This window comes from Lolium perenne, chromosome 7 (assembly GCF_019359855.2).
Source record: "Lolium perenne isolate Kyuss_39 chromosome 7, Kyuss_2.0, whole genome shotgun sequence".
Taxonomy (NCBI): Eukaryota; Viridiplantae; Streptophyta; class Magnoliopsida; order Poales; family Poaceae; genus Lolium; species Lolium perenne.
This window is the reverse complement of record NC_067250.2, coordinates 231770333-231789695: the sequence shown is the minus strand read 5'-3', so window position 1 is coordinate 231789695 and position 19363 is coordinate 231770333. Positions and strand designations below refer to the sequence as shown.

Genomic DNA, 19363 nt, shown 5'->3' with positions numbered 1-19363 from the left:
AGATCGACCGAGTTTAGGGTTAGGGGTAGATACATGATTTGTATGGTTTGAATATGTCCAAACCTTGTTAATTTATCAACTTGAATGCTTGCTATATGACATACGAAGAATATATGCTTTGGTTTTCATTTTTCTGATTTTTTATGAATTTTATGCCCATTTGAATCTTTTGGTTAAATCCTAGGTTTGACAAAGATTTAAACAAGTTTAAAACATGAAAATGAAAAGGTAAGCATGGATCCTTCTTAGTCACTCTAAAATAAAGCTTTTGGGAGGTTCTTGAAATTTCCTTGTTTGAAACCCAAAACCACTTCTCTTCATGATTGACTTCATATATAAGACATAGTTGCGTGGAGGTTCAAACGTAGGACTAAACTCTGTAAGATAAAATCAGATGACGGGGATAGCCAACTACTAGTTTTTATTCCAAATTGTATCCATAGTTAGTGATGTATATGTACAAAAAAAAGTAAAGTGTGCGTTTTGTGCAACAATCACAGCAATAGTGGTGTGTCGTGCAATTTCCTCGGGCCCTTACTAAGGGCCTGGTTTGCCTTTTCTTTTTTTATATCTTGAGATACTCTGAGCACTCCCTCCATCCCAAAATTACTACTCAGTACGATACATAGTACTCCCTCTACAGGAATCTGATTCCACGGAACTTTTTCAGTACATAAGTCTCCTCCTTAATTCCCATGCCGACTTTACTCCCCCAGCGAGAAAAATCTCCTCTTCGCTCTCTAGTCTCTACCAAGCCGGCCGCCTCGCTACTTCCCTAGCTTCCTCCCTACAGCACACCTCGCCCCCGTACGCGAGCTAGGTCCAGCCGGAGATGGGCACATCCGCCCCCGCTGGAAGAATGCTCAGAGGAAGTCCGGGCAGGAGGACAAGGGTGACGCCATCCCGGATGAACTTCTCAGGCTGGTGTTCCTGCGCCTCACCTCGCCTCTGGATCTCGTCCACGCCGCGTTCACCTGTAGGAGCTGGCGCAAGGTCATCGCGTCGGAGAACTTCCGTGTCGTCTCCGCTCTCCACGGCGCGCCATCATCCATAGTCACCGGCCACTACCACATCAGCTTCTCCCATTGTCACTATCGTCCGTCTGGCTTGCTGCCCCACTTTGTTCCCTCTTCCTCGTCATGTTGGGCCAGGGTCGCTGCAAATAATCTCGCGCTCGACTTCCTCCCACGGGCGCCAAACGGCGACCTCAGCTTGGAGCTCGCCGACTCTCGGGGCGGCCTCCTACTCCTTGCGGACTTCGACCACACCGAACACGGGAAGCCTTCCGAGCAGCCTTCACGTCTCGTCGTCTGCGATCCCCTGGCAGGTCAGTACGTGACGGTCCCTCCACCCCCTGCTGTTTCGAACACAACATTCGTAAGCTTGTTCCTGGGCGCCGCCCTCAATGGCGAGGACGCTGCGGCGCGCATCAGTCTGTCAAATTACAGGGTAACGTGCCTGATCTATCATGACGGCATCTGCAATACCTGTGTGTTCTCGCCTGGCCCTGGTGGCCACGCTTGGACCTCCTCCGGCGCCACCGTGCCTCTCGACGCCACGCACACAGGCCTGTCAGATATCCTCTTTGTGGGGTGCAACGCCCGTTTCTTCCAGTGGTACGTGTTCGGTGCGCTCGGAAACTTCATTCTTGCTCTCGACAGAGAATCCGGCGAGCTCTCACGCTTCGAGAGAGCTCGAGACGAGCACTGGCTTCACACCGTGCCGATTGAGATGCTGGGCGGGCCCTCGCGCGTGTTGAATTGGTACGTACTAGAGCTGCCTTGGCCACCTACCTTCCGAGCTTGCTTATCCTATGATTCTGGCTTCCTGGGTTGGATTAGTGTCGGCCATGGTGCTGTCGACACGGTCTGGAGGTTGAAGACGAAGGGCATCTCAAGGATTTTGTTGTAATTTTGTTTTTTAAGGTGTTTTGTACTATTTGATGTTTCTCTTAATGCCAGAGGGTTTATTTGCACTAGTCAAACTTGACATAGCTGTACGTTTTGAAGATTACATTTAACTTGTTCATCATGATCCCAACTTCTAATATAATATGGTATAGTACTAGAATAGGAGGAGTAATAACACTTTCGCATTTGGGCCAAATATAAAGTACTACTGTACGTCCATTTCAAGGAATAAGGCGCACGTGTACTCCAAGACGTATCTTTTGGTCAGATTACCATGACCATAGAATTGACAAGACAATACACACATCATTGGGGGCTTTGGGGCGTGCTCGATGGTGCTAGCTGCGGCTATACAGACATGTGATAGGCATCGCGGAAGCGTCGCAAATAGAAAACAAATCATATTTTGTGGGGGAGTGATGTTTTGGCTCCTGGGTGCGTATGCTCCCTTTAGTTTGAACTGCAACATCTATATATTTTGAAATGTCAAAAACTTCCAAACAAAAAATTAATCTTTTCAACTTCACATGCTAAGAGCGCATAAAGTCTTTCCATAAAAAACTAAATTGTCGTTTGGGCTGTGTAAAAAAGATAAAATTTATTGCTAAAAATAAAGTTGTTTGTAATACTTGCTTTTGTCTTCTTACATCAACCACAAAAAGTATCGGCTTTTCACGAAACTACACGAACACACATAGATTATCGAGGAGTGCATGCGAATTTTTTTGTTAGATTTTTTCGAAAATTTAAACCAGATGTTTTTTTGGGTCGAGGTAGCATATCCGCCCAAGAGCCGAATTAAATTTCCGATTTTTTTGGACTGAAAATTTCATCGGGATGACATGGATGCGCGCAGGCGGCGTGCAAGGCAAGGCATCGATTTGACCGGACGTACTTAGGGCAGGTCAGGCTGCCAGCGTACTTTTTTCGGGCAGGTGAGGTTCCAGAACTCAAAGTCCTCTTCAGCGTACGTCTCTCTCTCTGTCTTTTTTGAGTGTACTAGCGCGCGTTCATACTGCACTGTATCAAATGTTCACGTTCAACGAGAAGAGCCGCAGCCCGCTCTACCCGAAGGGGATTCTCTGGCTTGGCCTTTCCTGACTTTGGGTCATTGACAGCCGGGTCCCCCAAATTGTGGGATCTGCATTTCAGGGACTCAAAGTTAGGGAAATGTTTGAGATGCAAAGTAAGAGAATATTTACCAGTATAATTGGTTGATTAGATGATTAAGTTGTGGAATCACAACAGATGGGAGCAGTACATGGTGGAAACCTCAAAATATCCGTCCAAATGTTTTTTTTTGTGCAACATACGAAGTATGAGGTGGTGGAACTTGAGGCCAGTGACTTTACTTACTCCAAAATGCAACTTTACGTACATGAGCCATCGGATCAAGATCCAACAGACACCGTTGATCCAGAATTTGAAGTCACAATTTAAGTTGCTCGGAAAAAATCGAAAATATTACAGTAAGATATATATCTTTCCTTAAATATTCTGGTAAAGTTTTACTTCATTTCAAAATTGAGTTTAATTTTAAGTTCAAAATTTGGATCAACAATGTGCGTTAGATCTTGATCGAATGACTCACGTACAAGTCGCAAGTGAAGTCACTGGATCTCTGTCCGTGGTGGAATCTGCAATTCCCTCGCCTATATATACAAGTCGAAGACTACGACCCTCTATCCCCCTCTCCTTCCCATGCTCTAAATTCATATTCCATTTAGAATCGTTGGGCATGGAGGTTCCCCCTGGTAGCTTTAGAGCTTTTTTTGACGATGCTAAATTGAGAAGACTGCTCACCTGCGGTTTGTGCTCTCAATCCGCACAACCTCCATTTTGGCAGGTTAGTACTTTCTTCACTAGGTTCATCCAGTTGTTTTTTAATTTGGGCCAACAGTCGTGTTAATTTCCTTGTATTAAGCAGTGTTGTTCGTGCAAGAAGTTTGCATGCGACAGCTGCGCTAGGAACCTGCCCGGTGGCGCGTGCCCGGGATGCCAGGGCGTCTTCCAAGGTGAAAGTCCTCCATCTGAAAGTATGGAATTTTCCCGTGAATGTGTTATGGAAAAGAATGGGGTGAGAAGAATGTTCATCTGCGGTTTGTGCCCTCAAATCGCACGACGTCCACTATACCGGGTTAGTACTTTCTTCACTAGGTTGCACCCAGCTATATTTTTCTTTGGGCCAACAGTCATGTTAATTTTCTTGTATTAAGCAGTGCATTCGCATGGGGGAGCGAGGGCATATTGCATGCGGAAGCTGCTTAAGAAACCTGCCCAGTCTCGTGTGCCCGAACTGCAACGACATCTACGAAGAGAAAGTGTATTTAATTAGATTTGTCTCCTTGTTTAAGGTGGATTGCAGCAACGATGGTTGCGACATGAGCGGCGACTTGCTCGAATACTTGCAACACGAGGCGACGTGCCCGCATGCGCCAACAAGACGGTAGGTGGTTGATCTTGCCGGTCTCGATGGAGAAGATGATCACGCTTCGAGGCTAAGATCTGAGCTCGGTGGAGAAGGACCGGATGGAGTTTCCTTTCTAGATCTAGAGTTCTTTTTGTACTTTTAGATGTCTTGTCCGTAGTTTCCTTTTACTTGGAGGGTCCTCCTTGCAGTATGTACTCCCACCGTCATCATAATATAAAAGCAGTGTCGCCGGGTCCTTCGGGACTTTTCTGTGTTCAAAAATGTATTGATTTTAGACATGTCGTCTATTTATGTGTGCGATGTTGTATCGTCTATTACCGTGATTAGTTTGAGCGTGTCCATGTCCTAGAACAAAACTTCGGCATGATGTACTTGTATGTTTAATTGAATTCGACCAAGTATAATGTGGAACCGGTCATTGCGAGCATATGGAGATTGCGAACCGGTAATTGACAGGTGGTACATGCTCCTATATTAATCTTGTTTATCTAATGGTAATTGCGATTTATGCAGTACTGAATTAATTAGTTTTAGTTATAAACAGGGACTCTCTGGACGGGGGCTCCTTTTCGAACTAGATGGGGGAGATTTATGAAGTGCTAGAAGGGAACAAATTAGTACATGAGTGTTTTCCGTGAAATGGTAAAAATTTGTAGTGGCAGATTGCCGCCAATGCAATCTTTTCACGTGGTTGATATGGTAGGATGGACATTTCCAAGATTTCACGAATTATTTTGGTTTGTGACCATATATTAAATTAGTTTTGGGCTCATTTCCATTTAATCTAAAATTTCAACCGAAGTACACGAAGGGGAAACTATATATACATAATGTGCACTAAAGGTGTGGTACCCCCCAGAAAAATGACCAAACATATGCGTTGCATCCAAGTACGTAACACCCATATGGCAAACAAAAGCATTGAGTTGTTGTTTGTGATGTATGTAATCTACATGTATATAAAAAATACCAAACATGGCACACCAACATATTTTTTAGAAGAACTTGCCAGATTTTGGCACCATGCATGTTGGAGTTTTTTTTGACACAATCCTTCTTGGAGTTCGCATGGCTCTCTTCTGAAGTGAGAGGTGAGTTGGTTAATGCTAGAACCATGGCAAACTTCTGAATGTTAGTAATTTAGCATGGACTCATCATTTATGATGAACTACCTAGGAACAATGCCAAACATGACATACCTATGTTCTTGAGAATATTCCCTTTCACCGATTTTGGCACCATGTGTGTTTTTAAGTATGTTTGCATGCCTTCTTGATTGGTTATTGAAATACCATGTCAAACTGTCGATACATGGAAAATTCCTTTGCTACAATCAAATAAACTTCGGGCTCCTTTGATTCAAAGGAATATGGAGGGTGTAGGAATATGAAAGGTGCATGATTGGAATGTTATGCCAAGTTGAATCCTATAGGAACATGATGTGTCTTTGATTGTGGCAAAGTAACTTTTCCATGAGGTATTAGCTAATGTTTTTCCCTATAGGATTTGCACTACAAGATTTCCATAGGAATAGTTCCTATGAATCAAATGACTTGTATAAGAAATTTTCCCATAAGAACCAAATCCAACATAAATCCTATATCAATCCTATGAAATGAGCCCGATTCCCATAGGATTCAAGTAGACATGACACCCCAATTCTATGATTTTCCTTTTCCTATACTTTCCATTTCCTATGAACCAAAGGAGGCCTAACTACTTGGCCATACTGAAACAATTGCCAAATAAATTCCGTGCATCCTATGGCCCCCGTGAGTTTGACCTAAATTTGAAATCATGGTAAAAGGTGCTTAAAATAGGCAAATAAAAGCATGGAGTCAACCTTTTTGTTTGATGTACTACCTAGGGAAAATACCAAACATGCCATAATGCAAATTGTGTTTTAGTGAGAAGCCCTTCAAAAAAGTTGGCATCCACTTGTTGATTTTGCTATCGACATGACAAAATAACTGATCAGATGACCAAGTGGTGAAATTTGCAACATATTAGACCACCACATGGTGGAAACTGCTAAAAATCGTGAAAACTGCAAAGAAAAAGTTAAAGTGGTGGTTTGTGCAGCATATGGAGGATTGAGTAGTAAAAGTTGGATGTGCACTACCGTGGGCCTGTGGTAATTTTTCGATAAAGGATGCTTTATTACTTTTGATAAGCAATTACATCCAGCCTCTGCACAACCAGGGTGCACACAGCCGTTTTAATAGTCTTAGGATCACAAAAATGTCAAACTAAAGGAGAAAATAGGCGAAATACATATCGAAACGATGAATCATATAACGCCTAAAATGCGGGTGGGGCTTCAATCCGTAGACTATGCTGCCACCCATGTAGGGAAAAAGTATCCCTCGCCGTAGCCTGCAGCCGTGTACAGAAATACAACCCATGTGGGCCTGTGGTAATGTTCGCCTATTATGATGATGGCAAGAAAAAATGATGTTTTCTCTGCTGAAACTGTCCCGAGCTGATTTGACGAGACAAAATACAGCTACACGGCATGCAAGGGATAGCTATACAGTACATTAGCTTCTTCTCAGGTCACACGCCTGCACCATAGGTGCAATAAGTGCAGCAGAGACCAGAGAGAGAAGGAACGCCCGTAGTATTTTTGATTTCAATTCACATTGTTTTTTTCCTTGCCTCTCCGTCTTCTTCACCTCCATCTTCTCGGTGTTTTCAAGAGTGATTATCAAAAACTCGTGGGGAAGGGAGACGCAAACGCCGCACCGCATCATTAGTAGCAGTATACCTTTCTCTCCTCGCCCCGGCTGGCCGCCCGCCGCAAACATTCCTTCCATAGCGCTTGCCGTCTCCTCCAAAACCCCCAGCGCACTTGCATCCGCCATCCAGCTAAATCCACCGCCGAGTACCTTTCTGTCCTCACCACCGCCGCTGCGCCTATTCCCCTGTCCAGCAGATCCGCTCCGCTACCTGCTACACACTTCGAGCAGACGACTGCGGCGTTGCGTGTGTCGCCGCCGTGTCAGATGGAGGCGGAGCCGCTCAACTCCCGAAGGAGGGTCGAGCCAGATTGGGCAGAGCCTCCGTCGAGCCTCGACCTCATCAGCCGCCTCCCCGATGAGATGCTGCACATCATCATCTCCCTCATGCCCATGATATCCGCTGTAAGGACAACCTTGCTCTCCAAACGGTGGCGCCACCTCTGGCGCTCCGTCCCACTTAACCTCCTCGCCGATGACAATGACCTCATCAGCCGCCTCCCCGGCCAGATTCTCCACATCATCATCTCCCACCTGCCCACTATATCCGCTGTAAGCACAACCTTGGTCTCCAAACGGTGGCGCCACCTCTGGCACTCCGTCCCACTTAACCTCGAGATCGACGACCAACTCGCCAAGCAAAAACCACAAACGCATCGCCGCGGTCTCCAGTATCCTCGCCGCTCACCCTGGCCCCGCCAGAAGCGTATCAATTAACCCCTTCAGAAGCACTTGCAAGGTCGACACCACGCTCGACAGCTGGTTCCGGTCCAGCACCCTATCTTGCGTCGAGTACCTCAGATTCGATGGTGGAACAGTGATGCGCTCCTTCCCGCTGTCCGCGCTCCGCTGCGCGCCCACGCTGCGCATTCTCAGCATTTGTACTTGCTATTTGCCCGAGATTTATGCCAACTCCATGCTTCTTTTCCCCCAACTCAAGAAGCTCATGCTCTATGACGTCTACATCTGTAAGGCGGCGAACATCGACCGCCTGTTCACCCACTGTATTGTGCTCGAGGCACTTCACCTTGAGGGGGTCCACGGGTTCACCCACCTCAACATTCACATGCCAAATCTTCGTACAATTAGTGTGGCTAGCTATTGGAAACGCAACACCACCGAACTTATTCAGTTAGACACGGTGCAAATTATGGATGCATCTTGCCTCGAGAGATTGGTCATATGTGTTCATGATGTTCCACTACTAATCCAGGTCGCCAACGCACCAAAGTTGATGGTCTTGGGCTTTGCGTCGTACCCTGGTTGCCAACTTGTTATTGGACGCATAAACTTTTTGGTAGAACAGCCTTCTTCTTGTTGAATTAACTCACATTTTTGTTATTTTTTTTGACATATGTACCATTGTCCTGTAGAGGATGATGCCCATAAGCTTGGAACATTCTCTGTGCACAGTGAAGAACTTGGTTCTAAAATCTGACGGCCCTCGTCTGGATCAACTACTTGCATTTCTTAGATGCTTTCCCTGCACAGAGAAGCTATATATCAAGGTAAATTCGTTGTTGTTAACTGTTTACCACTATGAGCAAAAGTGTAGAGTTACATGGAGTTAACCTGTTATTAGCCTAGATCATTTGAACAATATTTTGTACTAGAAGAACATCCACAATGGAGTTATATTATGTTGGTTCAAAACTAAACTTCTTGTCATACAATGTGTTGTATCTTGTGCATCTGTGAAGTTTCATATAAACACATGATAATATGTGATCTGTGTAAAAAAGATTAGACATATGTAAATAGTGTGACTTACTATTTACACATCATTTGTTCTTTTTTGTGTAGATCACATATTATCATATTTTTGGATGAAACTTCACAGATGCACATGATAGAACACAATGTATGTCCAGACTTTTAGTTTACATTTTTTTTTTGGGAAACTTGGAAGTGTCAAAAGAAAAATGGGGTGCACCCGCAACTAGTTGCGGATTGGAATTTCCCATGTTGGTAACCTTTCCCCAACTTTACAATGACAATAACGGATGTAAAAAAAGTGCATCTATCAAATTGGAACGTGTCAGGGGATTATGTTGTTCCACGATCCTTAGTTAACACATGATTCAACTCACCTGAGATATTCATTAGTTGACAGCTATGAAGTACTTTGTTATTATACTGACTACTTAATTTGACTTCTTTGCAGTTTTATAGAACCGGCGATAAGGTTCATGTGCTGCATAATGAGCCAGCCTGTCCCATTGAATGCCTTGATCTCCATGTCAAAGAAATTTCGATTTCTAACTACCGAGGAAGGAGAAATGATGTTATTGTCTCCAGGTTCTTTATGCAGAACACTAGAATGCTCAAAGTAATGAAATTTGGTGTAACAAATTATCACAATAAGATCTGGTGGGATACCCAGTTCAAGAGCCTAGACCTGAAGAACACCGCTTCTAGAGATGTTGATTTTCAGTTTGGATATGTACCATCCTTAGATAAGTTCAGCTCGGACGGTGTTCGTAGCTGCTTGATACATGACTTGTCAGTGACTGATCCCTTTGCTAGAGAGATATATGCAAGATTTGGGCCAATTTCTGCATAGTGTTACTTTAACTCCCTATATTTTGTACTGGTCTGAACAATATACTTTATCACTTGGTTAATGTACTTCAGACTTGATGTTATTCTTGTGAACCTGGTCTAATATTCTAATGCTTTCGGGATGTATGTACTACTAGTGATATATATAGAAGCTAGCAATTGGTTGATAGAATCTACTAAAAAAAAGCCTGTAACGGATGTTCACATTCAGTTCGTCAATGCTATATCATGTATGCTTGACGAAGGCGATAATAGAACCGCCGCAGAACACCGACTGAACAAAACAAACGATGAACAATGCTTATGTTTAAATATGTTTGCCAGTAACACCCTATTTGTCCATTTCTAATGTTGCAGCAAACCTGAAGCTGCCGTTTGTAATCCCGCCACCGGTGGTGGATTATCAGCCTTACGAGTGGTTCCTCGCTCGATCTGCTGACGGCAAGCGCTTGATGATCATCCTTACAGTAAACCACATTGTGATTGCCCATGGTGAAGTACCTCATGACATTCCCTATGCTGCTAATGGCAGGGCTTCAGCTACGGCAGTATCCTCCTATTACCACCTAAGTCTTTGAGCGAGATCCCATATATACTGCACCTCCAGGGGACTTAGTTTCCAGCAGTCAGCTTAACAGCCTCGGCGACCACTCTCTTTTCCTTGGACTCAATTACCCTATCATGGACAACCTGAAGAAATGTGAAGCAAATGCTCCTGATGGCACATTGGTTCCATTCATGAGGAAAAACTGCGCATACAGGAGGTTTCTTTGTAATCAACACCCTAACATTTTGCGTTGCAACCGGCGCCTGATGGAGGTGAGACTGTGGGAGTAATCAGCCTTCCCGGAGGTGGTTGGGCTTCCGGCTAGTGTCCCACAAGCGTCAATGTAGTTTAAGCCTGGTTTAGACTTTGCCCATTCCGTGTTACCTTTGAAAAAGACTGACACACATTTTTCTTGTGCTTGAAGTGTTGAGAAGTAGTACACAGTTTTTAGTATGTACTATATTGAATCAGCTTATTTGAACACTGCCCTGCTTTTGTATAGCGTGTTGCCTTTAGAGTTTAGATTACAACCCATGTATTGCTGTTTAATGTTTGACTTTATTTCAGCACTATAATTACATTGTGTGTACATCCTTTATAATATAGCCATCTCCTGTTGATCATACTTTGAGAGGACCATTCCTATTTTTTTGCTTAGATAAGCGAACGTACATCCCTGCGGGCAGCTGTTCTTTCTCAAGAAAGTGAAGAGGGTTCACGGCTGTGACTAGGCTTGGTTCTGAATAAAGTGCTCAACAATAATGTCAACATAAGCTTTGATCTTTGCGGCTACGCTTGTGGGAGACACCATCATATGTTCTTCTCTTAGCTTATTACGGGCATCCCAAATGTGCCAACATGTAACCAACAGGACTGTAGCTTAAAGGTCACCACCTCGATCCAGATAATCGAAGATCCACATCTTGGGAGAGGCAAAATTCTTACAGATTAGGTGAATACCATAGAAGCCATTAACTTCAGACCACACCTCACGTGCATCAGCGTCCTCTTAGTTTCGAAGGCGGCAGGGGATCGAAAAAATGCAAATAGCCAGTAATTACTGTCAAAAATAAATCCAAGAAAGGAAACTTTTATTGTTCATAGAGGCTGACATGTGGGACCCATGAGCCAGCAGCGTCTCAAGGTTTCAAAGGCGCCATGTGATCGAAAGAAAATGGCAAATAGCCAGAAATTATTGGTCAAAAATAAATCCAACAAAGGAAAGGTTTATTGTTCAAAGAGGCTGACATGTGGGACACATGAGCCAGCAGCATCCTCGATGTTTTAAAGGTGGAATGAGATCGAAAGAAAAAATAAGCCAAACATCAGTTGATAAAAAAACAAGAAAAAACACATTTATCGTTCTGAGACGATGACATACGGGACCCATGAGGCAGCAGCATCCTCAACGTTTCCAAGGCGGCATGGGATCCAAAAAAAGGCAACTAGTCAGAAATTAGGGGTCAAAAATAAATCAAAAAATGAAAGGTTTATTGTTCACAGAGGCTGACATGTGGGACCCATGAGCCAGCAGAGTCCTCAACGTTTCAAAGGCGGCAGGGGATGAAAAAAAGAGGAAGTAGCCACAAATTAGGGGTAAAAAATAACTCCAAGAAAGGAAAGTATTTTTAGGACGACATGCAGCAGCGGTCCCATTTTGCAGCAGCGGTCTCAGCGTTTCAAAGGTGGCACGGGATCGAAACAAAAAGGCAAGTGACCAAATATCAGGAGCCAAAAATATCTCCAAGAAAAGAAACTTTACTGTACATAGAGAATGACATGCGGGTCCCATTTTGCAGCAGCGGTCTCAACGTTTCCAAGGTGGCACGGGATCAAAAGAAAAAGAAGTAGCCGGTTAGGGGTAAAAAATAATATATCCAAGAAAGGAAACTTTTATGCTACATAGAGGATGACTTGCGGGACCCACAAGCCAGCAGCTTCCTCAATGTTTCAGATGCAGCATGAGATCGAAAGAAAAAGGTAAGTGACTAAATATCAGGTGCCAAAAATAATCCAAAAAAACTTTTATTATACATAGAGGATGACATGCGGGTCCCATTTTGTAGCAGTGGTCTCAACGTTTCCAAAGGCGGCACGGGATCAAAAGAAAAAAGAAGTAGCATCTGGCCAAAATAATCCAAGAAAAGAAACATTTCAATTGGGCTGCATCTGGCCATCTGGGCCTACGAACTATCCTGCTCGGCCTTTTGTCTCGTACAATTTCAGCCCACTCCAAAACATGAAAGTCCTTTTTTCGATAAAAACATGAAAGTCCCATGTTTCGCAAAAACAAAAAACAAGGAGATTCAACATATAAGTTTGTTTACGTAAAAATAAAGATTTAATTTATCCGTTTACAAATCTCAGAGCGAAATACACTGTTTATTGTCTGCAAAATAATCGAGATATCACATGTTTCTTGTACGGGGAGGCTGACATCAGGGACCCATGAGCCAGCAGCGTCGTCAACGTTTTAAAGGCGGCAATAGATCGAAAGAAAAAATAAGCCATAAATCAGTTGGTAAACAAAATCCAAGAAAAGAAACATTTACCTTTCTGAGAGGATGACATGCGGGACCCATGAGGCAGCAGCATCCTCAACTATTCCAAGGCGGCAGGGGATCAAAAGAAAAAAGGAAATAGCCAGAAATTAAGTAGGGTCAAGAATAAATCCATCAAAGGAAACTTCTATTGTTCATAGAGGATGACATGTGGGACCGACCTGCCAGCTGCGTCGTCATCGTTTCAAAGGGGGCAGGGGATCAAAAGAAAAAGGCAAATAGCCAGAAATTAGGGGTAAAAAATAAATCCAACAAAGGAAACTTTTATTGTTCATAGAGGATGACATGCGGGACCCATGAGCCAGCAGGTTCCTCAACGTTTCACACTCGGCATGAGATCGAAAGAAAAAGGCAAGTGACCAAATATCAGGAGCCAAACATAATCCAAGAAAAGAAACTTTATTGTACATAGAGGATGACATGCGGGTCCCATTTAGCAGCAGCGGTCTCAACGTTTGAAATGCGGCTTGAGATCAAAAGAAAAAGAAAGTTGATTGTACATAGAGGATCACATGCGGGTCCCATGAGTCAGCAGCTTACTCAATGTTTCCAAGGCGGCAGGGGATCAAAAGAAAAAATCCAAGAAAAAAACTTTTATAGTACATAGAGGATGACATGCGGGTCCCATGAGCCAGCAGGTTCCTCCACGTTTTCAAAGGCGGCATGAGAACGAAAGAAAAAGGAAAGTGACCAAAAATCAGAGGGTGGAAAATAATCCAATAAAAGAAACTTTTATTGTACATAGAGGATGACATGCGGGACCCATTTTGCAGCAGCGGTCCCAACGATTCAAATGCGACTTGAGATCAAAAGAAAAAAAAGTAGCCAGAAATTAGGGGGTCAAAAAAATCCAAGAAAAGAAAGTTGATGGACATAGAGGATGACATGCGGGTCCCATGAGCCAGCAGGTTCCTCAACGTTTCAAACGTGGCATGAGATCGAAAGAAAAAGGCAAGTGACCAAATATCAGGATCCAAAATTAATTTAAGAAAAGAAACTTTATTGTTCATTGAGGATGACATGCGGGACCCATGAGCCAGCTGGTTCCTCAACGTTTCAAACTCGGCATGAGATCGAAAGAAAAAGGCAAGTGACCAAATATCAGGAGCCAAAAATAATCCAAGAAAAGAAACTTTATTGTACATAGAGGATGACATGCGGGTCCCATTTTGCAGCAGCGGTCTCAACGTTTCCAAGGCGGCACAGGACCAAAAGAAAAATGAAGTAACCAGAATTTAGGGGGTGAAAAAAATCCAAGAAAAGAAAGATTTCAATTGGGCTGCATCTGGACATCTGGGCCTTCGAACTATCCTGCTAGGCCTTTTGTCTCGTACAATTTCAGCCCACTCCAGAACAGGAAAGTCAGATTTATCTTAAAAAAACAGGAAAGTCCTATGCTTCGCAAAAAACAAAAAACAAGGACATTCAACACATAAGTTTCTTTATGAAAAATAAATATTTAATTTATCCGTTTGCAATAGCTCAGAGCGAAGTACACTGTTTATTGTCTGCAAAATAATCAAGATATCACATATTTCCTGTACGGGGAGGCTGACATCGGGGACCCATGAGCCAGCAGCGTCGTCAACGTTTCAAAGGCGGTAGGGGATGAAAAAAAATCAGTTGGTAAAAAAATTGAAGAACAGAAAACATTTATCGTTCTGAGAGGATGGCATGCGGGACCCATGAGGCAGCAGCATCCTCAACGTTTATTGTCTATAGAGGCTAACATGTGGGACCCGTGAGTCAGCAGCCTCTCGACAACGTTTTAAAGGTGGCAGGAGATCGAAAGGAAAAATAAGCCAAAAATCAGTTGGTAAACAAAATCCAAGTAAAGAAATATTTACCGTTCTGAGAGGATGACATGCGGGACCCATGAGGCAGCAGCATCCTCAACGATTCCAAGGCGGCAAGGGATCAAAAGGAAAAAAAGGAAATAGCCAGAAATTAATTAAGGGTCAAAAATAAATCCACTAAAGGAAACTTTTATTGTTCATAGAGGATGACATGTTGGACCGACCAGCCAACAGCGTCCTCATCGTTTCAAAGGGGGCAGGGGATCAAAAGAAAAAGGAAAATAGCCAGAAATTAGGGGTCAAAAAATAACTCCAAGAAAGGAAACTTTTATTGTTCGTAGAGGATGACATGCGGGACTCATGAGCCAGCAGCTTAGTCAACGTTTCAAAGGCGGCATGAGATCGAAAGAAAAAGGCAAGTGACCAAATATCAGGAGCCAAAAATAATCCAAGAAAAGAAACTTTATTGTACATAGAGGATGACATGCGGGTCCCATTTTGCAGCAGCGGTCCTAACGTTTCCAAGGCGGCACAGGACCAAAAGAAAAATGAAGTAGCCAGAAATCAGGGGGTGAAAAAAATCCAAAGAAAGAAAGATTTCAATTGGGCTGCATCTGGACATCTGGACCTGCGAACTATCCTGCTGGGCCTTTTGACTCGTACAATTTCAGCCCACTCCAAAACAGGAAAGTTCGGATTTTTCTAAAAAAAAATAGGAAAGTCCTATGCTTCGCAAAAACAAAAAACAAGGAGATTCAACATATAAATTTGTTTATGTAAAAATAAAGATTTAATTTATCCGTTTGAAATAGCTCAGAGCGCAATACACTGTTTATTGTCTGCAAAATAATCAAGATATCACATGTTTCTTGTACGGGGAGGCTGACATCGGGGACCCATGAGCCAGCAGCGTCGTCAACGTTTTAAAGGCGGCAGGGGATGGAAAGAAAAAATAAACCAAAAATCTGTTGGTAAAAAATCCAAGGAAAGAAACATTTTCGTTCTGAGAGGATGACATGCGGGACCCATGAGGCAGCAGCATCCTCAGCGTTTATTGTTCATAGAGGCTGACATGTGGGACCCGTGAGACAGCAGCGTCCTCAACATTTTAAAGGCGGCAGGAGATCGAAAGAAAAAATAAGCCAAAAATCATTTGTTAAAAAAATCCAAGAAAAGAAACATTTACCATTCTGAGAGGATGACATGCGGGACCCATGAGGCAGAAGCATCCTCAACGATTCCAAGGCTACAGGGGATCAAAGAAAAAAAAGGAAATATCCAGAAATTAATTAGGGGTTCAAAATAAATCCATCAAAGGAAACTTTTATTGTTCATAGAGGATGACATGTGGGACCGATCTGCCAACAGCGTCCTCATCGTTTCAAAGGGGGCAGGAGATCAAAAGAAAAAGGCAAATAGCCAGAAATTAGGGGTAAAAAATAACTCCAAGAAAGGAAACTTTTATTGATCGTAGAGGATGACATGCGGGACCCATGAGCCAGCAGCTTACTCAACGTTTCAAAGGCGGCATGAGATCGAAAGAAAAAGGCAAGTGACAAAATATCAGGAGACAAAGATAATCCAAGAAAAGAAACTTTATTGTACATAGAGAATGACATGCGGGTCCCATTTTGCAGCAGCGGTCCCAACGTTTCAAATGCGGCTTGAGATCAAAAGAAAAAAGAAAGTAGCCAGAAATTAGGAGGTAAAAAAAACTCCAAGAAAGGAAAGTTTTATCGTTCATACAGGCTGACATGTGGGACCTATGAGCCAGCAGAGTCCTCAACGTTTCAAAGGCGGCAGGGGATCAAAAGAAAAAGGAAATAGCCAAAAATCAGAGGGTGAAAAAAACCCAAGAAAATGAACTTTTATAGTACATAGAGGATGACATGCGGGTCCCATGAGCCTGCAGGTTCCTCAATGTTTCAAACGTGGCATGAGATCGAAAGAAAAAGGCAAGTGACCAAATATCAGGATCCAAAAATAATTCAAGAAAAGAAACTTGATTGTACATAGAGGATGACATGCGGGTCCCATTTAGCAGCAGCGGTATCACCGTTTGAGAGGTTGCACGGGATCGAAAGAAAAAGGCAAGTGACCAAATATCAGGATCCAAAAATAATTCAAGAAAAGAAAGTTTTATAGTACATAGAGGATGACATGCGGGTCCCATTTAGCAGCAGCGGTCTCACCGTTTGAGAGGCGGCAGAGGATCGAAAGAAAAAGGTAAGTGACCAAATATGAGGTGCCAAAAAAATCCAAGAAAAGAAAGTTTTATAGTACATAGAGGATGACATGCGGGTCCCATTTAGCAGCAGCGGTATCACCGTTTGAGAGGCGGCAGGGGATCGAAAGAAAAAGGCAAGTGACCAAATTTGAGGTGCCAAAAAAACTCCAAGAAAAAAAAGTTTTATAGTACATAGAGGATGACATGCGGGTCCCATTTAGCAGCAGCGGTATCACCGTTTGAGAGGCGGCAGGGGATCGAAAGAAAAAGGCAAGTGACCAAATTTGAGGTGCCAATAAAAACTCCAAGAAAAGAAAGTTTTAGAGTACATAGAGGATGACATGCGGGTCCCATTTAGCAGCAGCGGTCTCAACGTTTCCAAGGCGGCAAGGGATCAAAAGAAAAAGGAAGTAGCCAGAAATCAGGGGGTCAAAAAAATCCAAGAATAGAAAGAATTTTGGTTCATAGAGGATGACATGCGGGACCCATGATCCTGCATCGTAAACGGCTCAATCGGAGAGCGTTGAACGAGATGGCGCGATCGAGAAAAAAAACAATGCCAGAGAGGCTGCCATCTGGGCCCTACATCCCTCGGCGGTGCGGATTTGCGTTGACTCGGCCGGCGAACCCGAGAATTCGAGATGCACCACGTCCCGGTCCACCATACGCAACGTTTTGGCCGGTTTCGTCGGGCTAGGTGGCCTCAAAAACGAGAAAAAAAAACGTTTTGACATGCACAACGGACAGACCCAAAATCGTCGGCCATGGTACACCAGCAACCACGGCGCGACTTCAACTTCGTCGGCCATGGCAACTTTTCTTGTAGTGGGCCCAACAAGGCAACCCGAAGAAGTAGTCGACTAGGACTCTTGTAAAACCCTAGGCTGGTTGCATATATAAAGCCAGCTAGGGCACCCGATAGAGGGAGGAAAACAGATAGACAACACATAGACAGCATAGCTCCGCCTATGGCGGCACCCTGTAAACATACATATGTTCATATACTGGATTGCTAGCAGCACGTAGGGATCCTCGACCTAGGGGACCTGAAGCTGGGTACGTCTGTGCCTAATCTCGCTCCCAGAATCTCCATCGTCGCTTCTTCCCGAAACCCAAGTCTACAATACGTAGGCATTGGCGAGGTGTTCCCTCGTCACCAGGTTAGGGCCAAACACTGTTTTAAATAGTGGTTTGTGTTTTATTTGGTTTCTGCCCACCAAGTGTTCGACACAATGGCCGCAAGAAAGAAAGTTCAGAAATTTGAAATGAATTTTGGTGGAGTTGATTTGAATAATATTTGGCACACAATGGTGGTGGTGGTGTGCAAAGTTGAGTTGGTTTGTGACATTTCAAAATGTGTAAGATCTTGTTTTTGTTTCAATGTTACCACTTGGCTTGATGATAATTTGAAATTGGGAAAGAATTTGAAGGGGTGTGTTTTACCAAAGTTGTTCACCTTGATGAGGTCTTGGATGAGGTGCAAAGAATTGGGAGGTTTTAGTTTAGAAAACTCTTAAACCAGGGGCTCAAAGTGGGTAAGATGTTAAAATTGTCACATGTGACCATTATCACATGTAACTAGGTTTTTGATTTTTCTTTGATTTGGTTTTGGTTTCTTTGATGCAAAAGGTATCCTTTTGAGTTTAAAAGAGTTTCCAAACCATTGGCACAATTTTATATGGCCTAGGTTAAAGATTTCAAAAATGACCATAGGCCCATATGTGAGGGTTGTTGCAATTTCTCAAAAAAAAATCTTGCTTTCTCTTTGATCCAAAGGATCATTGTTTTGGGTTCAAATGTTGGTGGTTGGGTTGAGGGAGGGTTTCACCATTTGGGTAAAGTAAATAGGGCATAGGCCATTATTGGAGAAATAGCCATTAGCCCACATATGCCTCACCCTTATTTGGTTTTCTTTTTTTTATTTGTTCCTCTTTCGACTTGAAAAGGGTAGGGTTAGGGTTTAGATAACATTTCAAAATACTTCACACAAGCATCATGGCAAAACTCACAACAATTGGGCATGAGCACTATGCATAGCACAAGATGTAATAAAAAAAATTGTTGGTTCTCATTTTTGGAAAAAGGAAATTCATTTTCTTCTTTGTTTGAAAATTTGGGATGTTACAGTAGGAAGGCACTATTGACAGCAGCCATCAAAGCACACGGCAGCCCAAGGCATGGTCAATGTGGCCTAAATCAGGCCCGGCCGCCTGCCAGGCCTCGATCACGCCCCATTAGCCGTGCCGCCACACTGCTACGCCTAGGTCGCCGTCGCCATCCACCTGCAGCACCGTGCCAGTCCAAACCTTGCCACCATCGAACCGCCACATGCTAGCCAGACACCATGAGCGGCGTCGCCGCAACCTCACTCCTCGCAAAACGGCCTTGGCCTAGACCACGCACCGCCGCCAAGAAGCACCCCTGCCGCGACGCCCGGGGACAAAGCCGCGCCGTTGTCGACGCCGCCAAGCCGCCGGTCAAGCCGGACACTTTGTCGGCATCGAAGAACTCGCCACCGAACTCGAGCAAGAGCCTCACCTCGGCCCTCCCGCACAAAGGATGAACCGCACAGCCGTACTGTCGTGGACCGC

General features: G+C 43.8%; 1 pseudogene; it reads left to right on the top strand.

The window, feature by feature from the left end:
- Window positions 1–832: 832 nt before the first annotated feature.
- LOC139833867 (NAD(P)H-quinone oxidoreductase subunit 5, chloroplastic-like) overlaps window positions 833–19363 on the top strand; it is a 32176-nt pseudogene continuing 13645 nt past the window's right edge.